General features: G+C 37.8%; 1 protein-coding gene across 1 annotated transcript in view; it reads left to right on the top strand.

Annotated features, from left to right (window-relative positions):
* The window catches only part of LOC110891770, a 72168-nt gene that overhangs the window by 13022 nt on the left and 41369 nt on the right, over positions 1 to 17777 (top strand). The gene's annotated exons all lie outside the window — the stretch shown is intronic.

The following is a 17777-nucleotide window of genomic DNA, read 5'->3' on the forward strand; positions in this document are numbered from 1 at the left end:
GGGTAAACCATCAACAAAGTTCCACACTATATAATTGTTTTTTTTTTTTTTTTTACCGCAGGAGGGAACAGGGTTCGTCGTCGGGGGCTGATGTAGATAGTCCGATACACATGTCTGTGTAAGTAGGGGCGTCACCGTACTAAATTTTAGTAACACAGTAAATTACATATGTTAACGTATGAAATTTAATTTATGATTTGTACACCTGACACCAGGGAGTTGCTGTTTAGAAGCCCTACCCATGTACAAGCGTCTCGGTCTATGTTCAAGAGTTTAAATATTGGCAATGAGGTCTCGGATGGTATCATTGACTGTTAGGCGGAGGTGCTAAACTTCAAAGAGAAAAGAAAATCACGGGAGGCTTACAGTAGGCAATTCTTTGGTACTAAAGTTGTGGTAAGTATCATGTATATATAGATTACAGTGTGTCATAGTTTTGACCTTATTAATTTCTCTGTTATGCTTAAAGTTTCCATGGATGCTCACATCTGAGGAAGGCGGAGTAGAGGCGCGGATGCACAAGTTTCGGCTTGGGATAAAAGGTGCGGTTAACAGAGTTGATTACGTGCCTGATTTCCGAAATCAAGACATTGTTTTCTTCCCTATATTGGAGCACAAACACTTTTACTTGCTAGTGTTTGAGTTACGTGACCCCGGGATTTATGTCGTTGATAATGACAAAGCCCGACAAGGTCAGTTGATAGAAGATAGTGTCTACTACCTACACAAGGACACAGCGTATAAGATCGTAAGTTACAAAGCTAGCATGTATAAAAAATAAGTGTGATAACACTGGCAAGACTGCTTTTTTTTTTTTTTTTAGAATTACCGACCATGTCTTGTGTATGCGTATGCAGAAAGATATGTTTGTGCAATATCTGCGGGAGGTTGGGAATCCACGAGCCGATGACATAGAGTACTGCAACATCCAGCGTATGCCGGTTCCTTGGGCGACCACCGCAAACACAACTGATTGTGGGGTCTTCTTGATGCGGCACATGGAGTGCTATATGGGGAAAAACCAAAGTTTTAACTGTGGGTTCAGCACGAGTGGGGCGAGGAAGATGGCGGAGGTGAGAAAGTTGAGAAAGAGGTATGCGGCGCACATATTATCTTCGGAGGTGAATGTGCTGCTGCCCAAAATCAAGGAAGATTGCCGGATAGAGTAACACGTGTTAGGGTGGCTAACACATGTTAATGTAGAACAATTGTGCATTAATTTGGCCAGCTATGTTTTTTGGAAACATGTAATGAACTTTGATGGATTTGGGTATTTTGCTTTAAACGTAATGCGGGGTAGGTGTTTTGTTGGGTATGGCATCGTCACGATGTCTTTTTGGGGATACACTATATTTATTCAATATGATGTTTAGTTAGTTGGTAATTCTAAACTCTGAAGATTATTGATGTGTTGTTAAATGGCGTAGAATAGTATTAATCTAGTTTATTGACGTAGTTTATAATGTTATATTAGAAATTGTTTTTTAACCTTATAGAAAAAAAAAATGCTGCTTCAAAGGGGAACAGGATTTCTAAACAGGTAGTACAAATATGGGAAATTGGGGAAAGTTGTTGACAGAATAGTACAAGCATATGGGTTGGGGTCTATAAAAGCAACTTTATTGGGAAAAGGAACAATTGCTTTTTATCACCTTTTGGTCACATCAAAAGTCAAGTCACAAAAGACTATATGAAATGTAGACAGGGAACTCCTCTATAAGTATTGGAGGGAAGAACCAAATTAATATTCTGTAATACTTTACCACTTCAGTTAACCATAAACTGGAAGATGTCCCAAAAGTCTTTTAATGTGATGGACCCGTGTGAAGGTAAGGTCGCGGCTAGCCAACCAAGCATGGAGAAGCTCAAACAAAAGGGGAAGGAAGCATGTGAGGGCCGGTGCGGGGAGGTTAACGAAAGAAAAGGCTCTAACCAGAAAGGAGAGGACGGGAAAACTGGAGTAGCTTCAGGTGAAGATGCTTCAGAAAGCGGAACCAAAAACGTAACTGATGTAGATGGTGTGTCGCAAGATCCATCAGGCCGAAGGGAGCACGTTGTTCCAGATGATGAAAAGTTGAAGGGGCTACCAGATGAGTTGGTTAGGTTGCTGACGGATCCAGACCATGAAATGTGTGGCTGCCCGATGTGTCCATACTCACCAGAAACAATCCAGTCCTGGTGTTACCATGACCCATGGGAGGGTGAGCGCAGCCCGTCTCCTGTGTACTTTCATGATGAGGAATTTCCCACACCATGATTAAAAGCTTGTTACAAATGGAGGATACCCATGGGTAGTTAGTATGCTGAAAATGGTTGAAAATGTGTTAACCTGATGACCTTATGTTGTAACAAAACGACATACGAATGTCGTCTTGTTTGTGTTTTATTATGTTTTTTTTCTTTTCATGTAACCTAGTAGTAGAATGTTTGTTTAAGTTGCTTGAAGTCTATTTCTATAACCTGACGTGGTTTAATATATATGTTGGTTTTATGTGGTTAACACATATTGTTTTGAAACTTTCAAGATTACAGACCCAAAGCATTACGTGAACTAACATGTGTTAACCATGTGTTTTTATTCCAGATTGGGTGGTTAGCAAAGATTGTTTTGATGCTTTCAAGTTCACAGACCCAAGCTGCTTTTTTTATTCCAGGTTGTGTGGTAACAAAGATTGTTTTGATCCCTTCAAGTTAAAAAGAGCAAATCATTATGGGAAAATTAACATGTGTTAAGCATCTGTTTTTTTTTTTTTTTGCCATCGAAAAAAAAATAAAACGCAGAAAAACAGATATCAAAATGCAGATAATCTTAAGATAAACCGCTTAATAGACCACAGCGGTCCACGAATGATCTTCGGGCTAAGATCACAAAAGTGGCCAAAGGCCATAGAGTTTCTTACAATCCTAGTTATAGTTATTGGGACGAAAATAGTTCCACCTTCTTACACACGTAACAGAGAATAGCAGGATGATGTCAAAAGACTATTACATGTGTGTAAGAAGGCCAAAATGAAGAGTCTCCCATGACATAGTACTACATAAAAGATTTTAATCAGATGATCAGTCGACAGTGGCGGACTGCCTTTGTTGTTCAGCAGCTGCCTTTGCTGCTTTCATTGCAGCCACCTTAAGGCAGTTGCGTGAGTCGTGGTCGTCGACATACAGACCACAACGCTTGCATAAGCGAAGCTGCTTTGGACGTTTTGGTGGTTTTGCTTTGGCCTTCTCACCGGGCCCAGAAATGCGAGTATGAGTACCACATCCTTTATTGCGTGCAACTTCTGGATTAGCAACTTCGACTGGAATGTTGATTGGCTGCCCAACTATTTCTTCCATTTGAGACTCATTTGATTCATTTTCAGTTGTTGACAACGGTTGCCTGGAAAGAACATTGATCTTGAAATCCCTGAGTTGGTCAACCAATTTTGCCAACGCATCCTCATCGGTTCTAGCAACCTCAACGCATTCAGTAACGAGGTCGAGGATTTCATTCCGCATAACGGACGGTGCGTGTGGGTTGACTCCGTATCGACTGGAAATTGAAAAAACATGTTTGGGGAGGGCATCTCGGCGCCACCTGTCGTTTATGTATTGTGGTGGAATCCTTTCAACAATTTTCAAGCGATAGACACAAAAGACATGGCGACACAGATATCCAATACGTATGAAATTCCTGCATGAGCAACTGGCCGATTGATCCACATTGTTATACGTAACCTGAATTGAACCTAGACAAAAAAAAAACCCTTTAGATGCAAAATATGTTAGAGGATGGGGAATAATGAAATTGCCTAACATGTGTTACCTGATAGACGTTTGTGATGTTGTTCCTTTTATCCAAATGAGTGACGTCTATCAGAAGGCTGGAATCGCTGGTCTCGCTTTGGTTTGTGATGTAGCATAAAAACTTCCCTTTAATTATTTCTTTTTGAACTTGGGCGAAAACAGCGTTTGTGTAAATGGCGAACGCGTGTTGTTCTATCGCTAAATCAGTACTGCCAGTGAACATTGTGGAAGAGGTTTTGAACTCCGAAACACGTTGACGATATCGTTGGCTGTCTACCCTATTTTCAAAGCACATCATAAATTGTACAAGGGTGTTTGCGCTTGTTGAGTTAACCTTGAAGGCAGCGTTAGAGCTTTCGCAGCGGGAGGTGGTCTTCATCAAGCAACACATGGGCAGTTCTCTAAAGTAGGCTGGTACCCAGAGATGTTTGATGTTGTACATGTCGTTCAACCAGCTGTGGTCTTGAAGCCCAAATGTTTGTAGGAGGTCATTCCAGCGGGACTCAAACGTTTCAGGTTTGATATAAACATTCCAAACCAAACGATGAATGCAGGACCGAAGATCAGTGTTATCGAGCACATCGGCAGAGATCTGAAAAATTTAATAGTTATAACACGAGTTAGATTAAAATAGTTTGAGAAGACATATAAAATTAGTGTTATGTTGAATAACACATGTTAAAGGTTAACAAACTTATGTATACCTTGGAGGGTAGTTTTTTCATTATATGCCACATGCATAGACGGTGTCGTGATTCGGTAAAGACCATAGGAACAGCTTGTAGCATGGATGGGTCTTGATCACTCAGCACGAGAGTTGGTTGAGTACCGTGTGCCTTCAAGAAAGCCTTAAGCAACCACACGTAAGATTCAATTGATTCGGTTGATATCAAACTCGCTCCAAATGTAACACATTGGAAATGATGATCCACACCCGTGAATGGCACAAAAACCATCTTGTACCTGTGAACAAAAAAATTGATTTGATGTTAACAATATGAAGAACATTTTTGGGGATAATATTGGATACTTGGGGATCAGGCCTAACATATGTTAGAGAGGGGGGGGGGGGACTAACCTGTTTGTGCTGTAAGTTGCGTCAAACGCTAGGACATCGCCAAAAGCTTTGTAGTTAAGCTTTGAAATCTCATCTGCCCAGAATACAGAGGACAACTTTCCGTTTGATACAGTGTAATCAAAAAAGAAGTTGGGTAGGTTGTCATAACGCTCACGCAAGCGTTCAAGGAAAACTTGCGCGTCGCGTTCACCAATAAAAATTCGCAGCTGGTGGCTAAAGTTTTTAAAATCGACCGGTGTCCCATTGACATTGTGATGCCCTCCTTTTAAAGCTACAAGACATCTATAAGACCTCATTGGTCCGATGCGGTTTAGACTCATGTTATGAATGAATTGTTTCGTGGAGAATGACAGTTTCCGTGATATCTTGCTAAGATCACGGTTGTAACTCTCAACAAGTTCATGATTATGAATATCATTGAAACTCAGAACTGTGTATGAATCGTTCGAGATCGAGACTAGTATGCTTGCCTTACAGTCACACCATGTGAAGGTGGTCCTCCGGTGCTTAACAGAAGATTCATCTAGGGTGTCAAAAGTCCTCTTTGGTTGGGGTTTTCCATATTTTGAGCATCGGAGATACTTGTGTGTGGGAATTCCATTCCAGACTTTAGTTTGCCCTTTTTTTACAGAAAAACCTGCTTCAAGCGCATAAAGTTCATACATGGAAAGAACATCCTGAAAGGTTGGATAAGTTTTGCCACACACTGGTATGAACTTATCAGCGACATTAGGAATCCAGTAACGGGTTCCCTGAGGGGTATCAAAAACAAAGTATGGATTCGAAGGACCTGTACCATAAAACGAAAACAGTTATAAATCTGCAATAAATGGCATGACAAAAAAGGTTATAAATATGTGATATGAGAATAAAGTGGGCTCCCATTGTCCATTGTACAACCGTCTAACTGGCCGCGTGATGATTCAGCAAACATAGAAGGACCATGAGATGATCCAGAAACAGCAAGAGTCATGGCCTCCATCTGGGAATCTTGGGATGCTACATGTGAACATTATGGAATATGTTTGAACAATGACATATCTGGTGAAGAAATAAAACAAGAAAAGTGTATAGAAAAAACAAACCTTCTTCAGTATCCATAACCTGGTCATCATTAAACGCGTTGTTCATGAAATTGTTGGATACCACAACATCCGGGGATCTAACAGGCGCTTCAGATGACCGAGAACAATCAACATTCATATAAGTGTATGCAGAAGCTTCGAATGCAACAGGTGAACATGGCCATGCAGAATAGGTTGGATTATTAGATTAAAAAGTTGTAAAAGACAAAAAAAAAAAAACAGATCTTCTAGAACAGTTAATTGACATATATGGACAAACCTGGAGCATTAAATTCCTCATCGTTTTGGAAGTCGCTGCAAAAAAACCGGTTTGGGAAACTACGGACCGGCGACAGTTGGTGGATTTGTCTCCATTGATATTAATGGAGATGCTTGCTACTTTGGTGTAAATATGAAGTTTGGTGTTTCTCTGGTGAGTGATGAAGAAGAGATAAAAGGAAAATATGAAAAAGAAATATGGGGGAGAGTGAATGTACGATTTGATGGGTTTGATGGGCAATTAATGAAAAGGTCACCTCATAATTCTTGGGGGTTAAAGAAATTTACTAATATAACCTTGATGTAAAAGTTAAGATAAAGAGATCAGTGCAACGTGGCAACATGCTAGCCACATATATAGTTTGCTAAGTTTCCTAAAAAAATGGGGTTTTTTACCAAGCATTATCCTATATATATATATATATATATATATATATATATATATATATATATATATATATATATATATATAGGGAGGAGCTCATGCGAGAACCACCCTTATTGTGAGAACCTTGAGAACCAATGTGAACACAACCTAAAATAGCTAAAAAACCTAAAAAAAACCTAAAAAAACCTAACCCCCAACCCCCCCCCCCCCCAAAACCTAACCCCCCCCCAAGCTAAAAAAACCTAAAAAAAACCTAAAAAAACCTAAAAAAACCTAACCCCCACCCCCCCCCCCAAAAAAACCTAAACCCCCCCCCAAAAAAACCTAACCCCCCCCCCCCCAAAAAACCTAAACCCCCCCCCCAAGCTAAAAAAACCTAAAAAAACCTAAAAAAAACTAAAAAAAACCTAACCCCCACCCCCCCCCCCCCCAAAAAACCTAAACCCCCCTCCCCCACCCCCCAAAAACCTAACCCCCCCCCCCACCCAAGCTAAAATGCTAAAAACTAAACCCCCAAAAAACCTAAAAAAATCTAAAAAAAATCTAAAAAAATCTAAAAAAATCAAAAAAAAATCTAAAAAATTTTTTTGATTTTTTTAATATTTTTTAGGTTAAAATCGCTACTTTTCGAAGCAAAAAAAAAAATGTTTTTTTTAAAAAAAAAAAAAATTAAAAAAAAAAAATTTTTTTTTTTGATTCGAAAAGTAGCGATTTTAACCTAAAAAATATTAAAAAAATCAAAAAAAAATTTTTTATGTGATTTTTAGCTATTTTTAGGCATTTTTGGTGTGTTCACATTGGTTCTCGCGGTTCTCACAATAAGAGGTGGTTCTCGCATGATCTTCTCCCTATATATATATATATATATATATATATATATATATATATATATCGTTAAGCTGAGAAACTCACTATGCCTTAATGTTTATCGCAACTTTAATGTATATATAGAAAACGATATGCATTAATTTGGAAAGATCTGTGACAAATGGTAAGTAATATTTTGGTTTCTAAAATCTTTTAATATCATGGAAACACCGCAGGATATTAGAGCTATGAAGAAGACCATGTTGGGCCAAAACCTTATTACAGAGTTACGGGCGCTGCTAGAGCATGAGAAAGCTAGTATAGAGACCAAAACGGTAAAGATGCATGAACAAGAGAAGGCGCATATTGATGATATTGATGGTTGTTGGAAATATATGAATGGGCAGATTAAGAAAGCGAAAGAAAAGACTTCTGACATCATTTCAAAGTTGAAAGAGATTAAAGAATTACTTGGAGAACTGCCTGCATCGAACAGGGATATCATTCAACCATCTTTTTCTACTCTGTGCGCAGAGGCCGACATTGTTATCAATAAAATAACAGATTGTACGAAGATGCAATGCGATGAGAATCAAAGACGTTTAAGTGTGTGCGTTCATGAACTTGCTACAACATTGCAGCCGTCTTCTTGATTTACGTTGCACTCACAAGTGATGACTACAATCAAAATGCCAACTCTAAGTGCCATTGTAATCGTACTATCTCTATGTTCAATGCTTCCCTAGTTAAAATGGATTGTGAATGGGACTGGAAAAGATTTATTGCACCATCTTTGTATCTATTTTTTAGATTTTTATTAATTTGGTTTACAAATTTGGAGTTTTGGACACATGATGTGACACCTTAGTTATTTGGTGTATTAACACAAAAGCATATAAAAAATGTTGTCTAGCAAAACACGAGTCATGTTCATGTCCAAGATAGTCGAGCAGTAAAACTTTTAAGTGATATCTTTGTGTTATTGATGGTGTTCTTGCTTGGTTGTGTGTAAACTTGGATTCCGCACTTGTTTTTACATACAACAGGGAATAGGTGTTTATATCGATCTTATAAGGACTTACACTAGCATTCACAAAAGGAACAAAAGTTAAAGCAAGTGGAAGACGGTGGTCTACCTGGTTGCTCAAACTACACTTTAGGTGATCTGGATACACCGAAACGAGGCAGTGTTTAATGCGGACAGATTAACATGACGCGGGTAAAGGAGGATATCAGGCTTTATGGGTTCATGTGGCTGAAAATTAAGGGAAAGCGGTGACGCTTACCTGGTAGAATTGGTGCGCATTATACATATATTAAAAACTAAACGTAATGAACAGTAGTCACGCGTGTAAAGAAGCAGCCCCACACACAAATGACAAAACCACACACAGAAAAGTTGGAGTTAGAGAGACATGGGGAATGAGGGAGAAACCGTTTTAGAGTGAGGGAGACAGAGAATCAGAGAAGAAGAAGGCCGACCATGGTTTCCGACCGGCCGGCCATTCTGTTCTGGTTATGGTGACAAAACCACACACAGAAAAGTTGGAGTTAGAAAGACAAGGGGAATGAGGGAGAAACCGTTTTAGAGTGAGGGAGACAGAGAATCAGAGAAGAAGAAGGCCGACCATGGTTTCCGACCGGCCGGCCATTCTGTTCTGGTTATGGTGGTTGCGGAGGTGGTTATCGGCGACGGTGATATTGAGGGTTCCGTCGGGTGCCGTTGGTGGTTGTGATCGACAATGTTTCTAATTAATGGTGTAACACCCCAAAACCCGAATGTTTATATTGTTGTACGTCCCTTTAGGATATATCATGAAATAAGTAACTAGGTTAATTAACCTAGTTAAGGGAAAGGTAAAAAGCTAAGGAAATAAGAATGAAGTGCAAATTATGTTTTATTATCAAACTTGAGGGACTATTTTGGGCATTATGAAAGATGAAATAAATAAAAATCAATTAAAACACAAAACTCACACACTGATGTGTGTGAGTGTGTCGCCCAGACAAAAGAAGAACAAGGGGAAAACCCTAGTTCATGATGATCAGCCAATTGATGAGGAAATTGAAGATGTATAGGATGCATGTATCAAGATTTTCGATCTCTTATGTGTTCTTCACAATCAAGTAAGTTAAATTTTGTGATTTGTTGATCTTGCATGAAGTGGGTTATTGATTAATCCACGAAGTAGTATGGAATTAAGCATGATTAGGTGTTAGAATCGCTATATAAAACATATATTATGTATGATTTCGGCTAATTGGATGTTCTAAGATGAACCCATTTGTGATGGTGAAGATGGCGACATTGATATATCATCCATGTCCAATTCTTGTTCAATAATGATGTACTATGTTGCGTATGATAAATTCTTGTTAGATGAATTAAAAGAAATGTGGCGCTTGATATGTTTGATGTTTATGTATGAATGATACTTGTTGATTAGTAAGAAAATTTGATTAATTATGAATAAGCTTGGATGAATATACATAAATTAGTTGTACATTGTGCATTAAAGGGTGTACGCACACCAAGTGTTTGATGAAATGCTTAGTATAAGCTAACATGTGAAATTATACGCTATATAATGGATGAACATGTGTAGAGTTGGATAATAACGTGATTGATGATAATTAAACATGAGAAGATATATTTAAGAAGGATTTTGTAAGATGGGATTGTTGGTGGTATGAATTGGGTTGAATTATGAATTAAGAATTTGCACTCTATGCTTGAATGGTGATGGGCATATCATATGTCGGATTAGTGACTAAATGGTAATTTGGATATGGATGTGCACTAAACGGGTAGTTTATGGGCTTACTAGTGAAGAATGATGTAGGGATTATGCTAACTACTAGCTTTGAATGTGGATGACAATTGTAGGATCATGAGACCTTTAGTTTATATTGATTTGGTTGTATATGAGCATGATGTAACTTGATGAATCATTTGCTTAAAAACATATTGCATGATGAATATGAAATGTATATAGTGCCATTAGTATAGCTTAACATGATACGAGTATGAGAAGATGTGATCTTGGGTATATGCCTTATGCTAGTTAGATTTGACTAATGAAAGTCAATGTTAGTAATAGTTGGTAAATGTGTGTCAAATTGAATGGGCATGAATACTAACATTATTATGGCATGACGACATGAAAGAATAGGAACCAAACTAGCATGGACCAAGCATGGAAGGCAAACGGATCAAGATGAGGCAAGGAAGTGGCTACGAACACGGATGCACAAGGTAAGTGATTTCCGAATCACTTCTTAGTTTGTTAAGTAAGGTTATGTTCTAGGTAATTAAGCATAATGGTTGAGACAAATAATGGATGGGTTGTATGAAACCAACGATTTCGCTAAGTAGATGTAATGGGTCAAAAATGAGGTCTTGATGTTATAATGAAATGAAGAATAAGAAATGTCTACGGAATGGTAACCGGGTAAAGGGTAGGATTGGGCATAAGCACGTTAATGGGTGAGTGGAAGTACGGATAATGTAAAGGTTTTATAGCTATAACGTTCTTGTAAGTTTTGGGCTAAATCGAATGTGTTGTTTGATGAAAATATGAACGGGTCAAACAAGTCATAAATGAATAATAAGTCGATAGTTCATAAGTTAAGAATTTCCTTAATTCGGATATGGGATTTGAAGTCCATATGATAGAATGTGAATTTACAAGAATGTAGGAAGAAACGGGAGGTTAAACGGGTAAACGGTTCAAAAGTTATGCGCGTTTTAGTGCGTACGGACGACGAAACGAAGCTGCAGAAAAATGTATTTTCTAGAGGGCGTCGCCGACGGGCATGGGGGCGTCGCCGACGGGCCCTGGAAAGTCAGTTTTTGGCTGACGGGCTATTTGACTGTCTACGGGAGTTTTGGGCTACGGGTATTTGCAAGGGCCGTCGCCGACGGCCTCCCCATGTTCAAAAACCTGAAAAATGTTATCTAAGTTGATTTGGGTATAGTAGGCTTCGGTTTATCATTCGTGGACCACGACGGGCCTCCCAAACATGATTTTGATCGTTCCTTAGACGTCTAGGGGCTATGAATCTAAGTCTAAGTACCATGTAATTAATGTATGGATATATAGGAGGTATGTAGGATCTTGAACGAGTACATAAGGGTATAAGTACATATGTATGACGTAGTAATGTATGTAAGTATGTTGACGTGTATTTATGTATATGTGAATATACGTATGTGTGTATGTACGTATGTAGAGGCGTAGTGATGTGTGTGCGTATGTAGATGTGTATATGGTATGTATGAATGTATACATGTATGTAGGGATATAGGAGGGTATGTACGTATGTAGATGTGTATGTATGCATGTAAGAAAGTATGTATGCATGATTTATATACGTCGAGTATTACATTATTAATAGTGTGCTTTGAGGATGAAAAGTAATGCAGGTACGTTATTGAAGCCTCACCAGGATATGGATACACAGATAAAATGCTTAAAGTTGGGAAAGATAACGAAATGGGAAGTGTACGAGATTGAACCTTGTTTATGTTTTGGTGTACTAATGTTATGAATGTATGTGGTGAATGCAGGTTGTACGAATCCCGGGCGGTTATCACAAAGAATAGAGATCGAAGACCGAGTCACAAGATAGATTGTACGGGAAACATAGAGTATGTGCTTTAGCAAATAGGACTTATACCTTATTTTGTAAAAGATACATATTAAAACAAACTTTCAAGTAGGTCAAGATGTTTGTAATGAAAGAAATTTTATGGTACGAATTTCCGCTGCGTCTTTTCAGTTAAAACGTGTTAGGGCGTTACAAGTTGGTATCAGAGCCCTGGTTTGAGAGAATCAAGTACGAGAAGGTAAGTACTTGAACTCAAACTTGTGTGCTCTTGAGATAAGAAATCCGTACAATCTAAGACTCGATCAAGATCTAAAGGTAAAGGCTAATGTAAGTATGTACTTATGTATACGTATAAAGAAACTAACGGTTTTGTATGTGCAAGGTAAACATAAGTGTCGGAGGAGGATGATCCGTGAATGCAGAATAGGATGAATGCTAAGGCAGGCAAAGATGCAAATAGGCAAATTAACCCCAGGTACACGTTGCTAATATGTATGGGTACCAACGTTAAAAGGAAAAGGAAGAGATCTCCTTGGGAGGGTAATTATTAAAAGAAAGACAATGATGTGGTCTTGGGGAAGTTTTGGAAATATGCACGAAAGTGAAACCCATTTCTCGGACATAAGGTGATGATTACACGAAGGCACGAAACTAGTGTGTGGATTGCGCACCTGGCCAGTACGCAAGAAGCATATGACGTTCGTGAGACCGTGGTAATTGTCGCAGGTATGTCCGGTAGAACTGGGTAGCAGGTGGGCGTGCGGGTGAAATGGGTAATAAGACTCTCGGAAAAATTGAGGATACTACGTAAGAATAAGAAGTAAAAGTGATAAGATTAAAGAATATTGAATCCATAAGAAAGTACGGATCAATAAGATATGAATGCAAAATTTGAATCCGCGAGACGGATTCAAGGAATGAAAGATACGAATGATGCAAATCCTTTGCGGATTTGGTTATGATAGCGAATGCTATAATAAGCTATGCAAGTCGACCGGTTCAAGTTGAACAAGTCGAGTAAGGATAAGGTACCATCCGTTTGGAACGGGTGGTCGTGAATGCAATAACGAATGTATGAATTTCAATCCGTTATACGGATAGAACGAAAGATTATGTTGAAAGCAATTAACCCGAAGTGACCGGGTCATAATTGGTATGCTTGAATCTCATTATGAGAGTATATGTCATTACCCCTTTAATTGAGTAATCAAATGTGTAAAGGAAATGAAAGTATATGAGCGAATGGAACTAACATGTTGGTATTGTAAGCGAAGTGAGTATTATGACTAACTTTTAAAACAGGAAGGGCAAGTGTTTGCAAGAAAACACTGGAACAGTGAAGCGATGAGATCGTAAGCATGTCTGAATCGAAAAGGAGTACAAACATGTACTTCGATATGTATGTATATATATATATATATAATAAGAAATAAGTGGCAGTTTGACCTTGAAAAGTCAAACTGCAGAAGCTGAGAAATAATTTAGTTTCGAACCGTGGGAGCGCTAGAGAAGAGAGGAAAAATGTAGTGTAGTACACCAAATGAGTTAAAGAATTACAAAATAATGGTTATGTATTTATCCATTAAGAACGGGTCAAATAATAAGAATGATATATTAAGAAATGGCCATGTATTGACCCGTTATGAATAGGTCTAACACACTAATGTCTTAAGAAGGAATTGAGAAAGTATTAATATATAAATGAGGTGATGTGATAAACATCATGTCTGAATGAAATCGAATAAAATGTGTAAACCCCTAAATTTTATAATGAGATTGGCAGTAATCATAATGCAATAAATCTACCTAGGACGGTGAAAGAATGCTCATGAATGAGAGCTCATGATACCATATGGACAAGATCAACCCTGTTAAGATACGGATTCGTGAAGAAGCGGGTAGACCTGGTTGCGGACCATCGAATTATGCAACGAAATCGAGGTTAGTAAAAGGTGTAATTTATATTGGATATGTATGATATGGTATGGAAAGCTTAAATTTTAACAATTGGCATAAGAAGAGAGTATGTCAATAAAAGTGAATTTCAAAATGTTTGTAATGATCGTCGGGTGGTATTGAACTTAAGTGCTCATAACTGTGGAAATTCTGATAGAATATAAAAGACGACAAGTGTCATTAAGAAATGCTAATTTTGATGCTCGGCTTGTTGGCCATGTTCATTTGAACAAGACGTTGTAGAAAAGATACGCATGGCGTAAATAACAATAGTAACTATGGAAATAATGCTTAGTCTTCGTGATTTAAGTATGGATAAATAAGTTAAGAAGGGTGAATTTTAGCTATAATAATAAGTCCTCGAATGATTATAGTATGCGTATGGTAATATATCGACCCCTCCTATGAGCTTAAAGGTAAACGGAAGTAATGATAGTAATGGAATGCTTAGGACGGCTCATAGCGGACAAAATGAAAGATAGCATATGATGTATGAGTAGTATGAAATAAATCGATTTATTTCGATTAGCTAATACATGAATGTAATATGCTTAAATAGGAAGTTAGAAACAAACCACAGACTAAGGTTTGTATAATTAATAATTGTATACAATTAGAATAAAGTCGATGAAAGAAACGTTAGTGATGATATGTGTTAAGAGCTAGTATTATAAAGTAAAAGACACTAATAAGAGCTCTGGAGCAGAGTCTGACATAAGTATAATTATGAAAGTAATTTACGTAATATGAGGGCATAGGAACGATGTGTAGAATTACGTTCATGCATGAATAACACCCTTGCCAAAATCCCGAATGCGTTTAGGTGGTAGTAAGTATTGTGAATGAACAACCTGAAAGGGGTAAGAGTAGAAATGGTCTAGCTTTGAATGTGAAAGGTTTCGAGGACGAAACCTCATTTAAGGGGGGTAGACTTGTAACACCCCAAAACCCGAATGTTTATATTGTTGTACGTCCCTTTAGGATATATCATGAAATAAGTAACTAGGTTAATTAACCTAGTTAAGGGAAATGTAAAAAGCTAAGGAAATAAGAATGAAGTGCAAATTATGTTTTATTATCAAACTTGAGGGACTATTTTGGGCATTATGAAAGATGAAATAAATAAAAATCAATTAAAACACAAAACTCACACACTGATGTGTGTGAGTGTGTCGCCCAGACAAAAGAAGAACAAGGGGAAAACCCTAGTTCATGATGATCAGCCAATTGATGAGGAAATTGAAGATGTATAGGATGCATGTATCAAGATTTTCGATCTCTTATGAGTTCTTCACAATCAAGTAAGTTAAATTTTGTGATTTGTTGATCTTGCATGAAGTGGGTTATTGATTAATCCACGAAGTAGTATGGAATTAAGCATGATTAGGTGTTAGAATCGCTATATAAAACATATATTATGTATGATTTCGGCTAATTTGATGTTCTAAGATGAAACCCATTTGTGATGGTGAAGATGGCGACATTGATATATCATCCATGTCCAATTCTTGTTCAATAATGATGTACTATGTTGTGTATGATAAATTCTTGTTAGATGAATTAAAAGAAATGTGGCGCTTGATATGTTTGATGTTTATGTATGAATGATACTTGTTGATTAGTAAGAAAATTTGATTAATTATGAATAAGCTTGGATGAATATACATAAATTAGTTGTACATTGTGCATTAAAGGGTGTACGCACACCAAGTGTTTGATGAAATGCTTAGTATAAGCTAACATGTGAAATTATACGCTATATAATGGATGAACATGTGTAGAGTTGGATAATAACGTGATTGATGATAATTAAACATGAGAATGTATATTTAAGAAGGATTTTGTAAGATGGGATAGTTGGTGGTATGAATTGGGTTGAATTATGAATTAAGAATTTGCACTCTATGCTTTAATGGTGATGTGCATATCATATGTCGGATTAGTGACTAAATGGTAATTTGGATATGGATGTGCACTAAACGGGTAGTTTATGGGCTTACTAGTGAAGAATGATGTAGGGATTATGCTAACTACTAGCTTTGAATGTGGATGACAATTGTAGGATCATGAGACCTTTAGTTTATATTGATTTGGTTGTATATGAGCATGATGTAACTTGATGAATCATTTGCTTAAAAACATATTGCATGATGAATATGAAATGTATATAGTGCCATTAGTATAGCTTAACATGATACGAGTATGAGAAGATGTGATCTTGGGTATATGCCTTATGCTAGTTAGATTTGACTAATGAAAGTCAATGTTAGTAATAGTTGGTAAATGTGTGTCAAATTGAATGGGCATGAATACTAACATTATTATGGCATGACGACATGAAAGAATAGGAACCAAACTAGCATGGACCAAGCATGGAAGGCAAACGGATCAAGATGAGGCAAGGAAGTGGCTACGAACACGGATGCACAAGGTAAGTGATTTCCGAATCACTTCTTAGTTTGTTAAGTAAGGTTATGTTCTAGTTAATTAAGCATAATGGTTGAGACAAATAATGGATGGGTTGTATGAAACCAACGATTTCGCTAAGTAGATGTAATGGGTCAAAAATGAGGTCTTGATGTTATAATGAAATGAAGAATAAGAAATGTCTACGGAATGGTAACCGGGTAAAGGGTAGGATTGGGCATAAGCACGTTAATGGGTGAGTGGAAGTACGGATAATGTAAAGGTTTTATAGCTATAACGTTCTTGTAAGTTTTGGGCTAAATCGAATGTGTTGTTTGATGAAAATATGAACGGGTCAAACAAGTCATAAATGAATAATAAGTCGATAGTTCATAAGTTAAGAATTTCCTTAATTCGGATATGGGATTTGAAGTCCATATGATAGAATGTGAATTTACAAGCATGTAGGAAGAAACGGGAGGTTAAACGGGTAAACGGTTCAAAAGTTATGCGCGTTTTAGTGCGTACGGACGACGAAACGAAGCTGCAGAAAAATGCATTTTCTAGAGGGCGTCGCCGACGGGCATGGGGGCATCGCCGACGGGCCCTGGAAAGTCAGTTTTTGGCTGACGGGCTATTTGACTGTCTACGGGAGTTTTGGGCTACGGGTATTTGCAAGGGCCGTCGCCGACGCCCCTAGGGCCGTCGCCGACGGCCTCCCCATGTTCAAAAACCTGAAAAATGTTATCTAAGTTGATTTGGGTATAGTAGGCTTCGGTTTATCATTCGTGGACCACGACGGGCCTCCCAAACATGATTTTGATCGTTCCTTAGACGTCTAGGGGCTATGAATCTAAGTCTAAGTACCATGTAATTAATGTATGGATATAGGTATGTAGGATCTTGAACGAGTACATAAGGGTATAAGTACATATGTATGACGTAGTAATGTATGTAAGTATGTTGACGTGTATTTATGTATATGTGAATATACGTATGTGTGTATGTACGTATGTAGAGGCGTAGTGATGTGTGTGCGTATGTAGATGTGTATATGGTATGTATGAATGTATACATGTATGTAGGGATATAGGAGGGTATGTACGTATGTAGATGTGTATGTATGCATGTAAGAAAGTATGTATGCATGATTTATATACGTCGAGTATTACATTATTAATAGTGTGCTTTGAGGATGAAAAGTAATGCAGGTACGTTATTGAAGCCTCACCAGGATATGGATACACAGATAAAATGCTTAAAGTTGGGAAAGATAACGAAATGGGAAGTGTACGAGATTGAACCTTGTTTATGTTTTGGTGTACTAATGTTATGAATGTATGTGGTGAATGCAGGTTGTACGAATCCCGGGCGGTTATCACAAAGAATAGAGATCGAAGAC

The sequence above is a fragment of the Helianthus annuus genome, chromosome 11 (genome assembly GCF_002127325.2).
Source record: "Helianthus annuus cultivar XRQ/B chromosome 11, HanXRQr2.0-SUNRISE, whole genome shotgun sequence".
Lineage (NCBI taxonomy): Eukaryota > Viridiplantae > Streptophyta > Magnoliopsida > Asterales > Asteraceae > Helianthus > Helianthus annuus.